At 44.3% G+C, this 21,234-nt stretch overlaps 1 protein-coding gene across 1 annotated transcript in view; it reads left to right on the forward strand.

Moving 5' to 3' along the window:
- LOC107105430 (cytochrome P450 4F22) overlaps window positions 1–21,234 on the forward strand; it is a 54,289-nt gene that overhangs the window by 408 nt on the left and 32,647 nt on the right. The window lies entirely within an intron of this gene.

A 21,234-nucleotide genomic window follows, 5' to 3' on the forward strand; every position in this document is an offset into this window, starting at 1 on the left:
CCCCCGCCCCCGGTGGGCTCTCCCGTGCTGCCCACGTGCTGCCTGCAAGCGAAGTCCGGGAAGGCTCCCCAAGCGCGCCTTGCCAAGTTGCTGAGTCTCGACAGCGGCCGCAGCCAGCAGGGACAAAGTGCGGACGCTGCTCTGCTGCCTCCTGCTGAGGCGTCGGAGTGAGGGGCGAAGGTCAGGGGCCGCGCCTTGGCCTTGCGCGCTCCGGTTCTCCCGCCCCCCCCCCAAAAGGCAGAAGAATAGGACGAATTAAAAAAGAAAGAAAGGGGGAGGGGGGAGCCCACTGAGTGGCCTCCAGACAAATCCCGGGTGGGAAGAGCCGCACCTCCCCTCTGAGCGGGGGGGGGGGGGGGGGGGAGACAGACTGACGCCAGAGGCCGCTGAGTGAGAGCCCGACTTCGAGCCCCCCGCCCCCAATAAGGGAAATTGAACGACCGAAAGCAGCTTCAGGGGACAGACTCGTGTGGCTCGATTTGTTCACTGGGGGTGTGTGTGTGTTGTTTTTGGCAGGAAGGAGGCGTCTCTACCAGCACCTGCTCTTGCTGCAGTGGAAATCTTAAAATTTTTAAAATCTTCATAAAATGACACATAGTGCAGAAATGAGTCTCCTTGTGGCACATGAAAGACTGACCAGTTTTTATGCCAGTGAAGTTTTTCTTTTCTCCCCCCCCCAGATGGCAATATTACAAATCTATTAAAAAGATGTATAACATGGTGGCTTAGTAAACCACAATAACAACCTACTCATAATATCCTACTATTTCCTCATAATGTGCTTTCATTTTTGTCTTATCAATTATAAAATAAAACATAGGTAAGTTCTCCTTCTATATGCGTAACTTCTTTAAGTCTCAATGAAAGTTGAAGATATGTTAGCCATTGGCTGAGGTCACACAAACTCAATAATCTACATTCAATCCAATTTCAGTCCACTTTCCAAGTGGACTTTGCCAGTTCACACAGGAAAAATTGGTTGCAAAGTGCATTGAAAGTAGATTATTTAGTGTGTGTGACCACAGCCATTGTATCTTTTCCCCTTCTTCATTAGTAGCTTGCCAAGGTTTAATTTTTCCTCACTGATCATATCTTGTGATATGTTATAAAATCATTATTTTCCCTCTCAGGTTTGTCATAATAAGCATTGAGTGGTGACATTACAGGTGATATTGGGGGACTTATATGCCCATGACCACCAATTTTTCAATAAACTGTCTCTGGTAATGTGTGAATTACATCTCTTCATTTTGAGTGTTTTTCCAGCTTTTTAAATCCAAAGATGACTATGTAGACCTTCAGTGATGCTCACTACACTCTTGTATAAGAATCCAATTATAGAAAGCAAAAACAAGTGTAGTAAACAGACGCACTACCGTCGGTCCCACTGGAAGTCTGAATCTTCTGAACCTGATTACACATTGGAGATTTGCATCCGTTCTTGTGTTGAATTGTTATTGTTCCCAGTGCATGTGGGTAAAAGTATGGAAACCACAGAAACTTAAAGGGAACACCCTGATGAAGGATGAACTCGGAAGTGTTGTAATCAAACATCCAGACCCAACGTTGCATTATTATATTAGTTCTCCATTATTCTGTGGATTTTTCTATGGTGGTGTGTTATTACACAAGTTCTTCATTGTGTTTTTATTTTGTATTTTTCTTATGTGGCTACTTTGTATTTGCTACTTTCTTTTACATGTTCTTTAGCATTTTGCCAATCTGTAAGTAGTGAGTCTGTTTACTACACTTGTTTTTGCTTTCCATATGTAGACCTTCAGACAAATCTGCTCCTTCCAATTTCATCAGTCTTTCATTTGGGTTTTTGATCCAGTCAGAGATCCAAACCAAGCCGGCTGCTTGATAGTACAACTTGATATTAGGAGCCTCAAGGGCCTCCTCTTTTTTTCCATCTCGTAAAACTTTAAATCTAACCCTTCCATATTAATGTATTTATCTGTCTTTGCCAGTCTTGCAATATCTTGTCATGTATCTCAATTAGGAGCATCTGGAATAAAATAAAATAATTTTTGGTACAATGTTCGTTTTTATTGCAGAATTTTTCCCAAGCCAGGACTAATTTAATTTAGACCATCCTTCCAAATCCTTTTGATTTTTCTTCCAAACGGCTTCATAATTATCTTGAAAAATTGTTTCTTTTTTCTCAGACACATTTATTCCCAAATATTTGATTGAATTGGTGACCAAATCACAGCCTGTAGTTCATTTAATATTATCTTCTTCCTGTTTTGTTAAGAATTTTGAAATCATTTTAGTTTTTTTTCTTATCAGTTTTAAATCCAGAAAGGGAACCAAACTTTTCCATGTGTTCCATAACAAATTGTATTGTATTTTGTGTGTTTAACATTGTCAATACTACATCATCTGCATAACTCTTTAATTTAAATTCTTCTCCACCAGTGAAGTTTTTCAATTGGTCCAATGCCCGTATTGGCAGGTATTTATGTATGAAAAGGAAACCAACAGCAGAGTTATTAAGGAGCCATGAAATGGGCAGGGGTGGAGGAGGAGGAGGAGGAAGGGGGGCCATTTCCGGTGTGTTAATGAGCTCAGGAAAACTGGGGCATTTGCTAAGGACAGCTTCTGTGAGTGGCCTCTGCCCTTGTCCCGACTGCCGGTTATCGCCCAGTGCAGGAAGGTGCACTTTGGTCCTCGGCTGCCTGTAGATTTTCTGCAGATATGTGTTTGCCTCCCGCGGACCCACTTGCATGTGCTGGAAGTACATGAAAGCTCATACTGGGAGAAAATCTTGCTGGTGTTTGAGGAGCCGCTACTACATTCCTGTTTGTTTCTTCTGTAACAAATTAGACCCGCTGCCCCTCTGGCATCATTTCTGTACAACGTGTAATTCTGCCTAAAGATAGAGAAGCTGCAGTTCTCGGACACAAAGTACACAGTTCCTTCCCAGACTTTTCCCAGTGGGTGCCAAGAGCAAACAGAAAGCAACTTGGTGCCTAATTAATATGATCAGTTTGCACAAAGAATGAACAAGGAACTTTATTAACATGCCAGCCAGGCTGTCTAGAAGTGGGGACCTGGGATTTGGCAACACGAATCTGGTGTTATGTATTACTGTGTTTACTGTCCTGCTTCTACTACATTGTTTTCTACTCCTGTAATTCCATGCTCTGCTTTCTTTGACATATCATATCTGATACTTTCTGCATTGCTTCTGATCTGCAATTCTTGGCCTGTTAGGTTGCTGGTTAGATGTAACGTGCTATCTGAAGGCATTGTTTTCCCCTTTGTAACGCACCTTGAGTCTCTATGACAAAGGATGGGCTGTAACTAAATAAATAATTTTTGCTCAAATAAAGCAGGAGTGCTCTTACTGAATGTGACCAACCACTCCACCTTGCCTGATATTTCTGAAAGGCCTGGGTGAATAAAATACAGATATGATAACTTGAGCAGAAAGCATTTTACACACAGGGGCCATCTTAATGCCGCCAGAGCCCTGGGCAAAACTTAAAGATGCGGCTCAGAATCACTGGGGGAACACCCCCCCCCACACACATGCACACTGCTGCCTAGCTGAAGCTCTGAGTGAGGGCTAGTCCGTCACACAGTGGCCAAAAACACCAGGTGCCCTCAGGAGGTCCAGCAGTGGGGCCAGGACACCAGAAGCCCTCCCACTGTTGCCCCCATCCCAAGCACCAGGAATACAGAGCATCCCTTGCCCCAGACCCAGAGTTCCTATCTATACCTTGTGGCTAATAGCCACGGATGGACCAAATCCCTCTTGAAGCCGTCCATGTTTGTAGCTGCCACCACCTCCTGTGGCAGCGAATTCCATGTGTTAATCACTCTTTGGGTAAATAAGAACTTCCTTTTATCCATTCTAACCCGACTGCTCAGCAATTTCATTGAGTGCCCACAAGGAGTTCTTGTATTGTGAGAAAGGGAGAAAATACCTCTTTCTCTACCTGCTCTTTCCCATGCATAATCTCGTAAACCGTGATCATGTCACCCCTCAGCTGTCATTTCTCTAAACTGAAGAGCCCCAAGTGCCTTAACCTTTCCCCATAGGGAAAGTGTTCCAACCCATTTATCATTCTAGTTGCCCTTTCCCCAATGCTATAATTAATGCCCCCTCTAAGCTGTGGAGTCTTGTGAGCAAAAATTCTACTTTGTGAGCTACTGGCATTAAAGTGGTGAGCGAGCGATTTGGCTACTGCATTAATTAGTTTGCTCTGGAGCCCTCCTTCCTGAGCTAAGACAAAAATGTGTGAGGCTAGAATACTGTGAGCTAGCTTACACTAACTCCGCTTAGAGGGAACACTGACTATAATATCCTTTCTGAGGTGTGGTGACCAGAACTGCACACAGTATTCCAAATGAGGTCTCACCATTGATTTATATAGGGGCATTATGATACTGGCTGATTTGTTTTCAATTCCCTTCCTAATAATCCCCAGCATAGCATTGGCCTTTTTTATTGCAGTCACACACTGTCTCGACATTTTCAGTGAGTTATCTACTAAAAATTCCAAGATCTCTCTTTTGGTCAGCCTCTGCCAGTTCAGACCCCATCAACATGTATTTATAGTTAGGATTTTTTGCCCAATGTGCACCACACTGAACCCCATTTGCCATGTTGACGCCCACCCGCCCATCCTCGACAGATCCCTTTGGAGTCCCTCACAATCCTCCCTGGTTCTTACCACCCTGAACAATTTAGTGTCATCTGCAAATTTAGCCGCTTCACTGCTTATTCCCCACTCCAAATCATTAATGAACAAGTTAAAAAGCATCGGAACCAGTACGGATACCTGTGGTACCCCACTGCTTACCACCCTCCACTGAGAGAACTGCCCATTTATACTCTCTGTTTCCTATTAATTAGCCAGTTTTTGATCCACGAAAGGACTTGTCATTTTATCCCGTGATTTTTGAGCTTACTTAGGAGCCTTTGATGAGGAACTTTATCAAATGCTTTCTGGAAGTCAAGGTAAACAACATCTATTGGGTCCCCCTTGTCCACATGTTTGTTCACCCCCTCAAAGAACAGTAGCCGGTTAGTGAGACAAGATCTTCTCTTACAGAATCCACGCTGTGTCTTCCGCAATACTAGAATCATCCACAGCACAAATAATATAGCAAACTGAGAGCTGTTTTATATTCAGGCTTGGTGTACTAATTACCTTCAACAGCCTTTAGCATTTTTGCATTTTATTTATTTTTTTGGACCACTTTGTGACCCCTGGAGGGACTGTTTATCTGGTGGGACAGTTACATCTGTTTCTACTCCACTCATTACACCGTCTGTGTTTGCCTGTTGGCGTCCATGTTTGTCTGTGTGCCAGGAATCAGTGGCCGGCAGCCAGGACTTACTGGTTGGGGCCGGCGGGCTTGGCTGATGCAAACTCGTGGGCCTCTGAGACTCTCGGGCCTGGTCAGAGGTTGCGGCAGCTCCACTGGGCTACCTGCGTCTACCAGGGGGATCTGCAGAGAGGACAGTCTACCCCCCTGGGAGGACCTGTGGGAGCCGCCGAGGGGCTACTGGAGGGAGCTGTGAGGCACTGCCAGGGGAAGTCTAGTGCAAAAGTCCTCTGAGACCTTCGAGGAGGCTTGTGGGGCCCCTGCTGAGGCCTGCAGGGGGGGCTGTCGTGAAGACTGGTGGTGGTGCAGGGAGCCACAAGGGTGCAGTCGGTTGGCGCAGAGTGCTGCTGGGTGGACTCGGGCAACTTCAGATGGCTTCAGGTGGTCTTGGATAGCTTCGGGTGGCTTTAGACAACTCTGGACAGCCTGTCAGCTCCAGGGTCGGCTTTCTCTGGGCTCGGAATGCAACCTTGAATGGCTTCGGTGGCCTTGGACAGTGTCATTTGGCTCTGGCGGGCTCTGCTTCCTGGCTGCCTGATTCTGGCCCTTGAATGGCGCCTGGGTGTTTTCCCCCCACCTGTAACTGTGAGTCTCTTGTTACCTCCCTTCCCGACCAGTGGAACTCCAGGACTGGCATGTCTGGCCCGGTCTGACCCAGTGAATCCTGAGAGCGGGGGTGGGGGGAAGACGGGGGAGTGGAACACAACAGTTCTGATTGACATCGGGAGTGCCAGCACCGGGCGGGGGGGGGGGTTCCCAGGGACCGGGGGGGCAAAGGGGGGTGTGGCAGGAGAAGGTACTGGAATGGAAGGAGACGGAGATACGACTACACTCGGTCCCCTTCCCACCTTCGTCCCATCCCGAGACATGTTGGTGAGAGGGCTAGGAAATTATACCCCCCTTCGGCACTGATGCTGTGCAATGCCAGCTCCATCAATAACAAGACCGCGGCACCACAAAGTTACCTTGCAGCACAAGATGGGGACCCCGAGCATGGGTGACCAAGACCTGGACAAGGGAGAGTGAAACAGTTGCCTTAAAAGAACAGACCCCCTCCAGGTTATTCAGTCCTCCATCAGTCCCAAAGAGAGGGGCGGGGCGGAGGGGTGGTGATACTCCAGTGAGGGTGTTTTTCCTTCGGAGCACTCTCCACGCCAAAGATCGCTGGTACTGACTGTGTTGGCCTAGTGTGGATGCTGAGGAGAGTTTGGCTGTCTGTCTGGTGTACCAAGCATCTAGCACTGCAGCAGATAGCCTTCCGAGCCTACTGGCGGTAGTAGCAGGTGGGGCCTTGTGTTACCTCAAATGGTCTGTGTTGCCCAAAAGGGCTGTCGAAGGAGACAAAATGGCTTTTGTGAGAGGGAGGTAACAAGCAAAAATCTCCACCTATGTTTTGTGGGGATTTTTCCCTTAGGAGAACTCTCACTAACCAGACAATTGCTTAATCAAAAGGATTGTTTTTATTAAACAGAAGGAAATCCTAATAAAATGCACACATACAGAAATAGAACACATGTTAAATCATACACACAAATAATGGAAGTACAGAGGTGAGTGGTAACGATAGGAGGGTGTTGGGGAAATACACTTTACCTATCCAGGAGATTAGGGGTCCATGGAACAGAGACTGTAAAGATGGAGCGTGATCCAAATGAAGTCTGGGGGTGACCTGCCAGTAGGTGCCCAGGGCAGAGACACAGAGACTGGGACTGCGCTGGGCTAGTTATACCCAAAAACGTGTCCAGAGGGCTTGCTGATGTGAAGGGTCCCTTGGAACAAAGCATTGATGGGATTAATGAGGGATAAAGTAATGTAGTTTGGGAACTTTGTACAGAGTTCCCAGGAGTGCACAGAAGAGACCGGAGATTCTCTTCTAGATGCAAAGTACAGTTTGGGTCGGGTTCCTGGTTACTTCTCCGGTGGTCGAAGGACTAATGGATTGCTAATTTACACTAATCAAAATGGAAACAATACTGCTTGATGGCTCTCCTGGGCTTAGGGTGTGGGAAAGAAGTAGAAGGACTTTTCATTATGAAGGAAATGTGAGGAGGAAAGATGAGATCGGATTGATAGGATTAACAATTGAGATTGAATGGTGTTAGCTCTGGGGCGAGGCAGTTCCATTTTCCGGCATATGCAGATGTCAGGGCAGAGAGAGCGGCTGCAGCTGGGTCAAACCAAGATGTCACAACTTCCAGGGATTTCGCCTATGCAGTAGGCCTGCCTGTCTGTTTCCCCAAAAGCTCCACACATGTGCACCGACGTCACAAAAAGGGCACTGACATCACAACAAATAAGAAATCAAATAAAAATAAAAAATGCTCACACTGCTGCTACCACCATCACTAAGATTCACCCCCTCCCTGGTCTCCCTCCCTCCCTCCCTGATGCCGAGCCGAGGCCTGGATAGAGAGCGCCCAGCTTACCTAGCTCCGTATTCAAACAGCCATGTGATGCAGAAACCCAGCAGCGCCGGACCCCAAACAGGGACTCAGCAGTCAGAGAGAAATTAAGTTGCTTTTAAACGTACAAGGCACACAGATTTAGTGGCCTCCCGCTTCTACAGAAAGATGAGATTCCAGCCCTTGCAGGGCATGGAGCCCTTGGAATCGGGCTAACAGGAAAAAGTGGGAGTGTGTGGGGGGGGAGTGGAGAAAACTGACCCGGGAAAGAAAAACAGAAGCGATTACAGGGGAGAGGCAAAGCACAAGCAGCTTGGAGGGGAACAGGGGCTGGGGCTGGACCCACACTGACAGGCAGGCGATCGATCGGGGGTGAGGGGGCCGGGGAGAGGGAGGTGGATCCGAGGATCGGGGGAGGGGCCCGTAAAAACTGTGGGGGGTGGGTTCCATGGGCCCCGTGGTAGCTACGGGCCTGCCCCTTTGTAAGTTGATGGTGCAGCATTTGAAATACTGCATACAGTTCTAGTCACTGCACTTCAAAAAAAGATATTACAGCACTGGAAAAAGTGCAGTAAAGGACAACTGAAATCATTAAAGGTATGAAGGAAATGTATTTTGGGGTGGAGGTCTGAACTGGGAAAAACCTTCACCAGGAGATTTTAAAAGTTTTTCTCTGGGCAGAGAGCAGGCAGGGGGGAGGAAGTCAGTTCAATGGCTTTCTGGCTTCACTTCAGCTACCTCTTAAGAAATGCTAATAGGTCCAACTAGAGACAATTGGATGGTCTAGTCTCCCCCCCCCCCCCCCACACACACAGCAGGAACAGAGATTTGGAGGTACTAAGTACTTGAACGTCTTCAGGAAGAAACTTCCAGAGATGTCAGGAAAAGCTTCTTTGACCCAGCCCGACCTGGTCAGTGGGTGGGGAAAAGATAGATGATAAAAATACTTGGAGGAAGGAGGAAGGGCTCCTTTGGTGCTGATTCCATCGAAGCGGACAGAGCTCTTAACTGAGGTCTGGAGGAGGAGGAGGCCATGGCCATGTGTGCTGGCCTGGACAGCTGAAGGAAGCTGCAAGGTGATGGCCACTCTGTAGAGATCTACAACATTCTAAGCTAAGGAGCCTGACCCTTGTATTTAACAACAGATGGGTCGCGAAGAGTCGGACTCGACTGTGTGACTGAGCAACAACAACAAAAAAGGGCATGTATAGAGGGAGGAATTGTGTTTTACCCTTTTCTTTTGAATCCCCTTTCTTTTTTGCTTTTTGCTTTTTTTGTTTTGGCCCCCCAAAGGGGATTTTTTAATTTGCTTTTCTATAAAACTACAACAGAAATTGGGAAGGGGAAAATCTACATCTAAAGGAGAAAGTAAAAAGAACCTAACTAAAAACCCAAATGTGGAGGTTTGACAAATACTTTCAAACATGAAGAGTGCCCGCCAATCATCACTGCTGTTGACAAAACCAGCTTATCAGACTAGGCAGAAAGTAATTCCAAAACTAGAACACACATAGACACAGCCCTTAAGAAAAATTGGCATCTCCTTTTACGCTTTACTCCCCCCAAAGGCAAAATCTTTAAAACCAATGTTCCCTCAGTAAGAACATTTCAACAGTTTATCTTCTTTTTCTTCTTCTTCCTCCAATTAGCTTTTAGCTTTTATAAGTCCGGATCTGTCCGTTCATGATATAAACCAAGTTCTTTTTTTCCAGGGACATCTTCGCTTCCTTAAACGTCTTAAATCCAAAGAGACCTTCCTTTTGTTGCATTAAAAACACGTTCATTGAAGAATCCAACCTTTCTCTTAGCAAGCCGATCTTATGAAGTTGGGGTAGCGAGCCCTTTACTAAAAAAAAAAATGCTTTTCGATCCGTTTGCCAATCCAAACACAAATGAACTAAACTTTAGAATCTCCAACCGTTCATAAGTCTCTATGATCAAAGTGCGCACCAAGTACTGTCCCTTTAAAAATATAGCCACCTTTAGTACAGATCCAGGTCGCTACTCCATTTTAGCCACTAGAGGGCCCACGATTCACTTTAAAGACAGAGTCTATGGTTAGGTCACATGACCTAGCTTTCCACTGTTCTCCTTCCTGAAGAAAACATTAATCCCGCCTCCCTCTTCACCTCTCATCGCCATCTTTTGGGGATGTTTACATTCGCCAAGAAAGAATGCCAAAGTCTCTAAGGTCTGTTTAAATGCTCAGCTTACTTTCAGAAAAACTCTCTGCTACAGTCAATCGCCACAATTTGATCAGTCCCTCCAATCATGCTTTCGCATTTGCTTAAAATGTTGGGAGATAGGGCGTCCCCTCCCCCCCTCCGCTTATAGTAGGGGGACTTCACATCCAGGTTTTGGTGTCTCGTTTCAACGAAAACTCACTCATCAGTCCTTGAATCGATCCACCAGGTCCTAAGACAGCCCCTGAGATCACGCCAGGCAGAGAAAATCACTAAACCTCCAAACGCTTGTTCCGGTGGTCACTTCTAATCCAATACTTGGAATCAGGGCAGGACCTTCAGGGCAGAGAGTAGCCCCCTGTACTGGCTGATGGCCAGAGGTAGGGCTCTCCAAAGCCCCCTGGCTAGGAGCCCATTGCCTATGGGCTCCATGGGGGAGCGTGCACAATCGGGCTCCCTCCTAATCCCTGATTCAGGGCACACGTCTCTTGGAGGAGCCAAGAGACACAGCCATCGTTGAAGCGCCAAAGACCGGAAGTCGAATCCCCTTTCTTTTTGAATCAGTCTGGTGCTGTGCTAAAAGTATGCTTGTGAACATTTTCTTTTTAATAAATAGTTTGTAATTTTTGATCCTGGTGGTGGTTCTCTGTGCCACATAGACCTTCACTGTCTTGAACACACTATTTTAAAAGGAGCACCAGGGGGTAAGGGAGGGTGGTCAGTTGGCAAGTGGCTCCTCCCCCACTGGTGCACAAGGCAGTAAGCGGTCCCTGTGTTAACTAGGCCCTGGGTACTGGGAGACACAGAGGCCAGGCCTCAGAACTTGGAAGGGAAGCTGGGAGTCCTGACCCTCCCAATGGCCAATACCTACAAAGGTCAGGTGGCGGCGGCAGTTGAACTGAGAAAGAGACACAGTGTTGGGAAATCCCGGGAGGGTAGGGTGGAACAGGGCCTGTAGGCCAGAGCAGGACTGTTCTGCCACAAAGGGGATGGAATACCTTCCCTATGAGGTTAAAGAGGTTAGGACCTTTTAGCTTGGAGAAACAATGATTGAGGTGTCAGTTGATAGAGGCTTACAAAATTATGCATGGCATAGAGCAGGTAGAGAAAGAAGTACTTTTCTCCCTTTCCAACAAAACAAGAACTCTTGGGCACTCGATTACATTAATTAGCAGTAAGTTTAGAACAGATAAAAGGAAGTACTTCTTCACCCAAAGCGTAATTAACATGTGGAATTCACTGCTGCAGTGGTGGCTACAAGCATGGACAGCTTCAAGAGAAGATTAGGGTAACATATGTATCAGAGGTCCATCAGTGGCTATCAGCCACAAGGTATAGATGGAACACTCTGTCTGGGGCAATGATGCTTATGTTCTTATGCCTGGGGCAGTGACACTCTGTATTCTTGGTGCTTGGGAGACCACTTTGGGAGGGCTTCTGGAGTTCTGGTCCTGCTGGTGGACCTCCTGATGGCACCTGGTGTTTCTGGCCACTGTGTGACAGAGGAGTGTTGGACTGGATGGGCCATCGGCTTGATCCAACATTGGCTTCTGTTATGTTCTAGAGGGGTGAGAAGATGCAAAAACTGGGGAAGAATGTGCTTTCATTCAGGTGGCATGTACTTGGGCTTAGTCTTTGCAGGAGAGGGGAATTAAGGGCTTGTGGGAAAGTTTTTCCTGGGATGTGTCTCTTCAGAAAAACACCCCCATATGCACAAAATCATTTTGTACCCCATCAGAAAAAAGATGAGGAAGACGCAACTCTGAACCTTATTCAGGAAGGCAATCCAGAGACTTGGGCCAACTGCAGTGAAGACCCTGCTCTGCAGAACTGACTGACGTCCTCACCTCTTGGAGTAGGACCTGACTGGCTGATTAGGGTTGCCAGTTCTGAAAAAAGGGTGATGTCTATGCAATAAGTTGTAAATTTGCTCCAGGACTGGTGAATTTATTTATGGACAGACTTGAAAGTGATCTTGTTCTCCAAAATAATGATAATATTTATAAAAATTGTATTATCTTTTACAAGAGATTTCTTGGTAATATTTTATTATCTGGGAGGGTTCAGAAGAAATCTTAATTAAATTTGATCATTTTATTAACACCATATGTGGCGGAATGGGCCTGGTCCAACTTGCAGGCCTTGTTCCACCCTGCCCTCCAAGGTTTTCCCAACACCTTAAGAGGCTTTTCTTTCTTGAGGAGCCATAGCCACCACCTGACCTTTGTAAGGAATTGCCTGCTTGGAGGGTCAGGATGACTCCCAACTTCCCTTCCAAGTTCTGAGGCCTTGCCTCTGTGTCTCCTGCTGCCCGGCACCTGGTCACCGTGTGGACCATTCAGTACCTTCTGAGCCACTGGAGGAATAGCCACTTGCCAACTGCCTGCCTTCCCCCTGGCGCTCCTTTTAAAATAGCATGTCTGAGATGGTGGAGGTCTATGTGGTTCAGAGAGCCACCAGCAGCATCAAAAGTTATGAAGTATTCATTAAAAAGAAAATGTTCACAAGCATACTCTTAGCACAGCACCAGACTGAGCAAGGGATTTAAACGAATGTGTAAAACACAATTCCTCTGTCCCTCTCTCTATATATGGCCCAATCAGATGTTAAAATACAGGACAGGCTCCTCATCTTAGAATGTTATAGATCTCTACAGATTTTTTTTAATAAATATTTTTATTGTTATTACCGTTCTGGTTATACATTTTCATATTCCATTGTGCTTTTACAGTTTTTCCCCATCCTCCACCCCTCCATCCAGTCTGTTGTTTTTAGTCCTTTTCTCTCAGCCAGGGGCATAATGTTTGGAGCTTCCACTGAATGTCGTTTCTTTGTTCTTCTTCCATCCATCTTCAGTATATGGTCCATTTCTCCTGGATTGTCGCTGTTCTGTCTTCCCATGGCATGTTTTGGTTAATTATGGAGATTGTATCTGATTGAATAATTTCAAACAAATAGTTAAGCCAATTTCTCTCTGTCCATTTACTTGCATCTTTCCAACCTGCTGCTATAACCGCTTTACCTGCTAAAACCATTGCTTTCAGTAGTTCTTGGTGCTTTCTCTCTATTATCTCAAATCCTATTGTACTTATCAACATTAAATCAAAATCTATGTTTATATTTACTGCAAATAATCTATTCTTTTTTCCTACACTATTTCTCCAAAAAAAAATAACTTCTGGGCATTTCCACCACATATGTGAATACCACCCTTTTACATTTTTGCAATGCCAACAGTTGGGGCTCAGTCCTGGAAACATATTTGCCAGCGTGGCTGCGGTTTATACCATTTGGTAAAAATTTTTAATTCTAGTTCTTTAAACTTGTATACTTTAAGTTTTGTAATTCCGTTCGTAAGTTTTATAGCTTTTTGCTCTGTTATTTGCGTTTCTGACTCTCATTTTCTTTGTAACTGAGTAATTATTTGTTTCTTATCTGAGATCATTTTCTTATATATTGCACCTGCTAACCCTCTTTTATTTTCTTTCATTCTTTTATATATTTTTTCTATTGGTTCCTCTATACTTATATTCCTATCCTCCATTAGCTTCTTGACTTTCTTGTATAAACCAGCTATTTTTAACCAATATTGTACTCCTATCTCCCCTTCTTAGATCTCTACAGATTTACCATTACCTTTCAGCCTCCTCTGGCTGTCTAGACCAGCAATGGGTGCCTCCTCCAGACCTCAGTTAAGAGTTCTGTCCGCTCTGATGGACTCAGCATAAAAGAGAACTTCCTCTTTGCTTCCCTGAGTTTTATCACCTCTCTTTCCTACCCAGTGACAAGATCAGGCTGGGTCAGAGAGGTTTTCCTAGAGATTCTTCCTGGAGCCTTTCTAGTCCTCCAAATCTCTGTTCCCTGCTTGGAGAAGGGGGAGGAGGAGCTTGACCCACCTGTTGTCTCTCCTACTAGAGCTGCTGGACCTGCCAATCCTTCTCCCCTGCCCCCCTTCTCCTGCTCCCCCTGGGCACTGCCAGTGAGGCCTGAACAGCTCCTAGCTGCTGAGCCCCCTGAGCCTTCTCCCACAACCACCCACACCGGCGGCAAGCCCTGAGTGGCTGCCAACTGCTGGGCTGCAGAGCCTCCCCCCAAATGGCTAGAGAGTTCTCTGCACATGTGCAGGGAATGCTCTTTTACTTTTGGGGGGATTTAAGTATCCCCCGTATAGTTTTTAAAACTTTTCAGATTTTCCTGCACACCGATGTGCGGAGTTAGATATCCGCACAGAGGGGGCCTCTTGGCTATTAGTATATAGATAGCTGAGTCGTTTTCATTGGTTCTAAGATCCTTTCACCTACTATCATAAGGGACTGGAGATGATGCAACTTCAATCCAGGTATAGTAACCATCTTGCCAGGCATTGCATCATCTTCTCCCACCTTCTTTGTAGCTGAGAGTATAAATAGAGGGTAGCATTAGTCATTGCTTGATGCATTTGGCTTCCTATGTGTGGCTATACACACCACTGCATAAAGCTTGATCCTTACCTGGCTTATAGAGGTAAAAAAATGTCTCCAATTTAAAATTCTTTTTGTAAATTTTATTGGCTCATTAATATTTTTGGAAGTATGGACAGTAATTTCCTTTGTATATGTTAGACGTATGGACCACTAACATCAGCCATCCAGATAGTTATCTTCGATGGTCCCAATTAACAACAAAGGGAGATAGTCCTTGTAACAAATTTTACATCTGGTAGGTGTGAGTAATTTTACTTAGTTTAGTCAATAATATCAATAGCTTTATCTTACATTTAAAACACTCACACAATAATTGATCCAAAATCAATTATTTTCTTTTCCCTTTTATTCTTTTTCAGAATGTTCAGTGCTTTTGTCAGGCTTGTTGTTATTTTAACAAAAGCAGTATATGGTGTGTATGACAAAGATTTAAACCACTGAGGAAGGTGTCATGGCTGAAACACATTTGATTTTGTTTGGTTACATTGTATTTTATGTGGTTTTTAAATAGACCTGGTCACAGGAATTATGCTTTTAACTGTGTGACATCCCCTGGTATACAAGTGCAATTTTATATAAAAGGTTTCATATGCTAGGAAAGGATACCTATATATGTACCCACAAATTGTTTCAATAACCAATGATTTGGATGAAGGGGAAGGAGGAGAAGGAGGAGGAGGAGGAGGAGGAGGAGGAGGAGGAGGAGGAGATGGAGATTGGATTTATACGCCGCCCTTCACTCGGAACCTCAGAGCGGCTGACAATCTCCTTTCCTTTCTCCTCCCCACAGCGGACAGGGCTGAGAGAGCTCTTGAGAGAACTGTCCTTGAGAGAACAGCTCTGACAGCAACTGAGAGAGCTCCGACAGAAGTTCCCCACCACCCCCGGTTCAGATCTCACAACAACTCGTTTGGGATGGAAATGAAAACACAGAGTTTTCTCCTTACCTCGCTAATTTAATGAATGTAAATGGGGATAAATGTAAAGTTCTGCATTTAGGTAGGAAAAATCAAATGCATAATTATAGGTTGGGGGAGACTTGTCTTGGCAATAGTATGTGCAAAAAGGATCTAGGGGTCTTAGTAGACCTTATACTGAACATGCGTCAACAGTGTGATGTGGTAACTAAAAAGGCAAATATGATTTTGGGCTGTATCAACAGAAGTCTAGTGTCCAGATCATGCAAAGTGATGGTACCACTTTGCTCTGGTTAGACCTCACCTAGAGTATTGTGTTCAGTTTTGGGCACCACAATTTAAGAAAGATGTAGACATGCTGGAATGTGTCCAGAGGAGGGCGATGAAGATGGTGAGGGGTCTGGAGACCAAGTCCTATGAGGAAAGGTTGAAGGAGCTGGGCATGTTTAGCCTGGAGAGGAAACAACTGAGAGATGATATGATCACCATCTTCAAGTATTTCAAGGGCTATAATATAGAGTATTATATGAAGTTGTTTTCTGTAGCCCCAGAAGGTCGGACCAGAACCAATGGGTTGAAATTAAATCAGAAGAATTTTCAACTAAACATTAGGAAGAACTTAGTTGCTGTAGATTTTCCGGGATGTGTGGCCGTGGTCTTGGCATTGTAGAACCTGATGTTTTGCCAGTAACTGTGACTGGCATCCTCAGAGGTATAAACACAGAAAGATGGAATACTCTCTGTGTCATTAGGAAGAACCAGGAAAGCAGGCCAAGCAAGCGGCCCGTGACGCACCCAAAATGGTGACCAGAGAAGGTTCCTCGGATCGCCAAGAAGAAGCTACTACAAAAAATGAACTTTTATATAATCTAAAATTTATGGGGAAAAGGTCTCTATGAAAAGATACCCTCTCTGTCGAATCAGCTCAATAACATCAAGCTTTCAATGACACAGGTGACTCAAAAAGCAGATACAGCAGTAGAAATAAGCACTGCACTTTGGGAGGAGACCAAGCTACTAAAACAGGAGGTAAGATCCTTGAAATATCAGTTATTAACTTCTGAAACTGAGGCAAGATTGCCTAATCTTAAAGTAAGAGAGGCTCCAGAAGGCGTGGAAGGGTAACAAGACTTAATAATTTTTATGACAAACTGGATTATAAATGTCTTGCAATTGGAAGGAAATTTGCCCCCCAGTGTAACTAATGCCTATCGAAGCGGCCCAGCACAAGAAAGCAGAAGGAAGTTTCCCAGAGGTATCATTATCACGATTCCTGTCTCATGCATAAGGGGAAAAAAATCAATGAAGAGGCAAGGAAAGCTGGACATTTAAAACTGGAAAAGAATGATATACAAGTATATATAGACATTCCAAGAGAGGCAATTCAAATCAGAAGACAACTGAAAAGTGTTACAAATAAACTTCAAGAGGCAAATCAGAAATACAAATGGCTAATATCTGGCAAACTTTGTGTGATCCATCAAGGAAAGCATCTTTTCACTTGGGATGAAGATAGTGGATTAGATTTGTTACAGCTACCTGGAAATACCCATAGAACAAGAGGACAAAAAAAAAGAAAAGGAAGAGGTTGTTTCCAATTATCCCACCAAAAAAAATAGCAAAATTGCAATACTGGCTTTGAATGACTGAGACTTTGGATTTTGTTTTGAACTTTCATTATGCTTGAAGGAGGTTAAAGCTTCAGCAGAAGATGATGAACAAGCGTAATATATGTGATTTAAAAAGAAACTTGTAGCATATGTTAATATTTAACTGCTTTAGAAGTATTCTGGTCTGGGGGAGGGAGGGGATGGAAGTTAATGTATATTTGGATATCAGATATTTAGAGGGTGGGATCTCCAGAAGACAGGATAAGTTAACCTATTTGAGGATTCCTTCAGGGCTCATAAATCTTTTGACAGAAAGCAGACCTGCTCCTGCTCTTCTTGCTAATGAAAATGGGCCCTCTTGGTTCTCTAGGAATGGTGGGCAGAGACTCACGGGAGGGGTGGACTTGGCTTCCCCCTCTTGTGATCAGCAGGAGCTCACCAGTGAGAGTCACCAGCACTCTGACAAGAAAGAGATAGTTTTTGTTAACATTAGGTTGAGGGTATAGAGGTTAGAAGGGGGGAGGGGTTTGAAGGGGTAGTTAACATATAGTTTAGAGTAGCCTAGTTAGAGTTCAGTTAAATATAGTCTTAGATAAGTTTATTTTGTTTTAAGCTTTATTGAAGTTTAAAAGTTTATTGTATTATAAATTATTGATAAGTTCAAACTACCTTATACGAACTGTTTGTTAATACAATTTCATCTGCCTAATGTGTCTAGAGTCTTATAGAATTTGCTCTGTGAATGCAAGAGGTCTTAATAACAGGATCAAGCAAAAAAGGATAACAGCATTTATACATAAATCTAAACCTGAAATAATTATAATGCAGTACACCAATTTGAAATCAGAAAAACATGAAGTTTTAAAATCTAATTGGTATAGTAACCAATATCAGGCATATGGGACATCTATGGCACATGTATGGGGATTTCTATTAGCAAAACCCCTAAAATTCTCTTTTGAAAGTAAAATTACTGATACTCAGGGAAGGTATTTATTTATTAAGGGCACTTTGGATGGTGAGAAAGTAACAATACCCACAATTTATGCTCCTAATTCACAACAAGCGCAATTATTAGAGGAAACACTTGCAAAACTTCAAACTTTTAAGGAAGGACATCTCATTATTGGAGGTGACTTTAACATGATTGTAGATTGTTCCTTTGACAAATCTGGGAAGAATAAAAAACGTAGGTAGCAAGTAAACAAATTTACCAAATTGCATGAAATTTTAATGAAATATCAATTATGCAATATTTGGAGAGATCGCCATAAAACTGAACGTGACTATACATATTATTCCCCAAGGTTTAAAACATACACAAGAATAGACTTCTTATTCTGCTCAGGTACTTTACACAATGATATTCTTGACATTGAAAAGAAGACAAAAGTAATGACTGCAGGGGAATCACACAACTTTAAGGCTGACAATGAAGAAACTGAAACTGTTAAAGATTTTCTGTTCCTTGGCTCCATCATTAACCAGAAGGGAGGCTGGCACCCCAAGAAACCCGGAGGAGACGGAGACTGGGAAGGGCAGCCATGGATTTATTTATTTATTTATTTATTTATTATTAGTTGAATTTATATCCCACCCTCCCCACCGAAGCAGGCTCAGGGTGGCTTACAAAGATAAAATATAAATAGATAATTGTAACATAGATAAAAACAATTTAAAACAATCCATATTCATAAAGTGCTAGCTAAATAGGTATAATCAGTTAAAAGATGGTGGTACAATCATCAATATAATCTACAATCTGCAATGTTTCACAGCTCCTTGATCGTTATATGCAGCAGACACTGGCACTAGATATAAACAATGAAAACCAGGGAACAAGCTCTAATAATGTTAGTGATGGTATACTTGGTGGTGGTGGTGGCTCCTTAGCCATAGGCCTGGTGGAAGAGCTCTGTCTTGCAGGCCCTGCAGAACTGCATCAAGTCCCGCAGGGCCCTGATCTCCTCTGGGAGCTCACTCCACCAGTATGGAGCTGCCACCGAGAAGGCCCTAGCCCTGGTTGTGATCAGTCTAACTTCTTTTGGGCCTAGGAGGGTCAGTCGGTTTTAGGACCCTGAATGCAGTCCTCACTGGGGTACATATGAGGAAAGGTGGTCCCTCAGGTATGTCACCCCTTGACCATATAGGGCTTTAAAGGAAAGCACCAGCACCTTGAAGAGAATTCAGTATGCTATCGGTAGCCAGTGCAATGCCTTCAGCACAGGCTGGATGTGCTCCCACATGGGGAGGCCCATTAAAAGCCCGGCTGCAGCTTTTTGCACCAGCTATAGCGTCTGGATTTGTGACAAGGGCAGCCCCATGTAGAGAGTGTTACACTAGTCCAATCTTGAGGTGACCATCGCATGGATCACTGTGGCCAAGTCATTACAATCAAGGAAGGGAACCAACTGCCTGATCAGCCGAAGATGGTACACTTCCAGACTCCTAACCTCTGGTGTTGACACCGCTGAGCCCCATCGAAGGTCAGGAGCGGGATCCCTAACCTCGAACTGCCCCATCTCAGGCACAGGATCTCCGTCTTCATCGGATTCAGCTAGAAAAGATAATTAAATGTAAGGATGTGTTGCTGGTGACCAAGATCAAGATAATTCGTTCTGTGGTTGGTCAATGAAGAAAGCTGACTGGAAGAAAGTAGATTCCTTTGAAATGTGGGTGCTAGATCAAATCAAGCCTGAACTCTCCCTAGAAGCTAAAATGACTAGGCTGGAGCCACTTGACCTTTGGTCCCATTTGTAGTTAAGTAGAACTGCCATATATCTTTAAGAGCAGTTTGCCCCTGGGAATTGTAGTCTTTAGTTAGGCATTCCAATGCATCCCTAACTGGCTGATTAACAGTCATTTCCTCCACACAGAGGCGGGAGGATGTTTGAGTTTTACAGCTCTCCCCCTTTTTCTTTGTTCTCTTTAAACGGCAAGGAGTTGGGGACATGCAATCCTTTTCACCATGAGCCAGTGAACTGAATTAGATTACAAAGATGTGAGTAAGAACTCTTATGAATGCATGTGGAACTTAATAATAAAAATGATTTTAATTCTACTTTGAATCTGGCCGTGCGCTGAATCTGTCCAGAAAGTGCTGTTTGACTCAGCGTCAGACGGAACAAGTGGATCCAGGCAGTCAGCCGTGTTGGTTTGAAGCAGCAGACCAAATTTAGAGTCCAGTCAGGCACCTTTAAAATGTTACATGTTAATTTGCTGTTAAATTCTTGTCTATAAGTTTAGAACCTCTTCAACCATTCCAATGTATCTGAAGGAATGTGCCTTGCACACGAAAGCTCATACCTTGAATATGAGAACATGAGAGAGAAGTCAGATGTTGGATCAGGCCAGTGGCCCCTGCAGTCCAACACTCCTCTGTCACACAGTGGCCAGAAATACCAGGGGCCATCAGGGCACTAGAAGCCCTCCCACTGTTCCACCCCCTCCCCAAGCACCAAGAATACAGACCATCACTTGCCCCAGACCAGCAAGCTTGGAGACTATTGAAAACTACAATCCCAGAAGCTCAGATAAAATGTATACCACAGGTTAGGAAAGCTACAAATAGGAATTTAAAAAGCCTGCATGGCTAATCCACAAAGTAATGGAAGCAATAGAAAGTAAGAAGGACTCCTTTAAGTGGTGGAGGGCTAGTCTGAGTGAGGCAAATAAAAGGAAGCACAGGCTTTGGAAAATGCAAGTCGATAATCAGACGGGCAAAAAGGACTATGAGGAACGTATTGCAAAAAACATAAACACCAATAATAAAAATTTATTCAAATACATTAGTAGCAGGAAACCAGCCAGGGAGGCAGTGGGTCCCTTGGATGTCCAAGGAGTAAAAGGATTACTAAAGGATGATAGGGAAATGGCAGAGAAGCTGAATGCATTTTTTTGCCTCTGTCTTCACTGTGGCAGATGGGAGGTGCCTGCTGACTCCAGAACGGCTGATTTCGGGAGGGGTGTTGAAAGACCTGAGTTGAACTAAGGTGACAAGAGAGGAGGTCCTACAGCTGGCGGACAAATTAAGAGCTGATAAATCACTGGCCCCGGATGGCATACATCCAAGAGCTCTGAAAGAACTCAAATGTGAACTTGTGGATCTCCTGACAAAGATATGCTATCACTAAAATCTGCCTCCATTCCTGAGGACTGGAAGGTAGCTAATGTCACCCCCATCTTTAAAAAGGGTTCCAGAGGAGATCTGGGAAATTACAGGCCGGTCAGTCTAACATCGATACCAGGTAAGTTGGTGGAATCTATGATCAAAGACAGAATTAGTAGGCACATTGATGAACAAAAGCTATTGAGAA

The sequence above is a fragment of the Gekko japonicus genome, unplaced genomic scaffold (genome assembly GCF_001447785.1).
Source record: "Gekko japonicus isolate JY-2015 unplaced genomic scaffold, Gekko_japonicus_V1.1 scaffold1211, whole genome shotgun sequence".
Lineage (NCBI taxonomy): Eukaryota > Metazoa > Chordata > Lepidosauria > Squamata > Gekkonidae > Gekko > Gekko japonicus.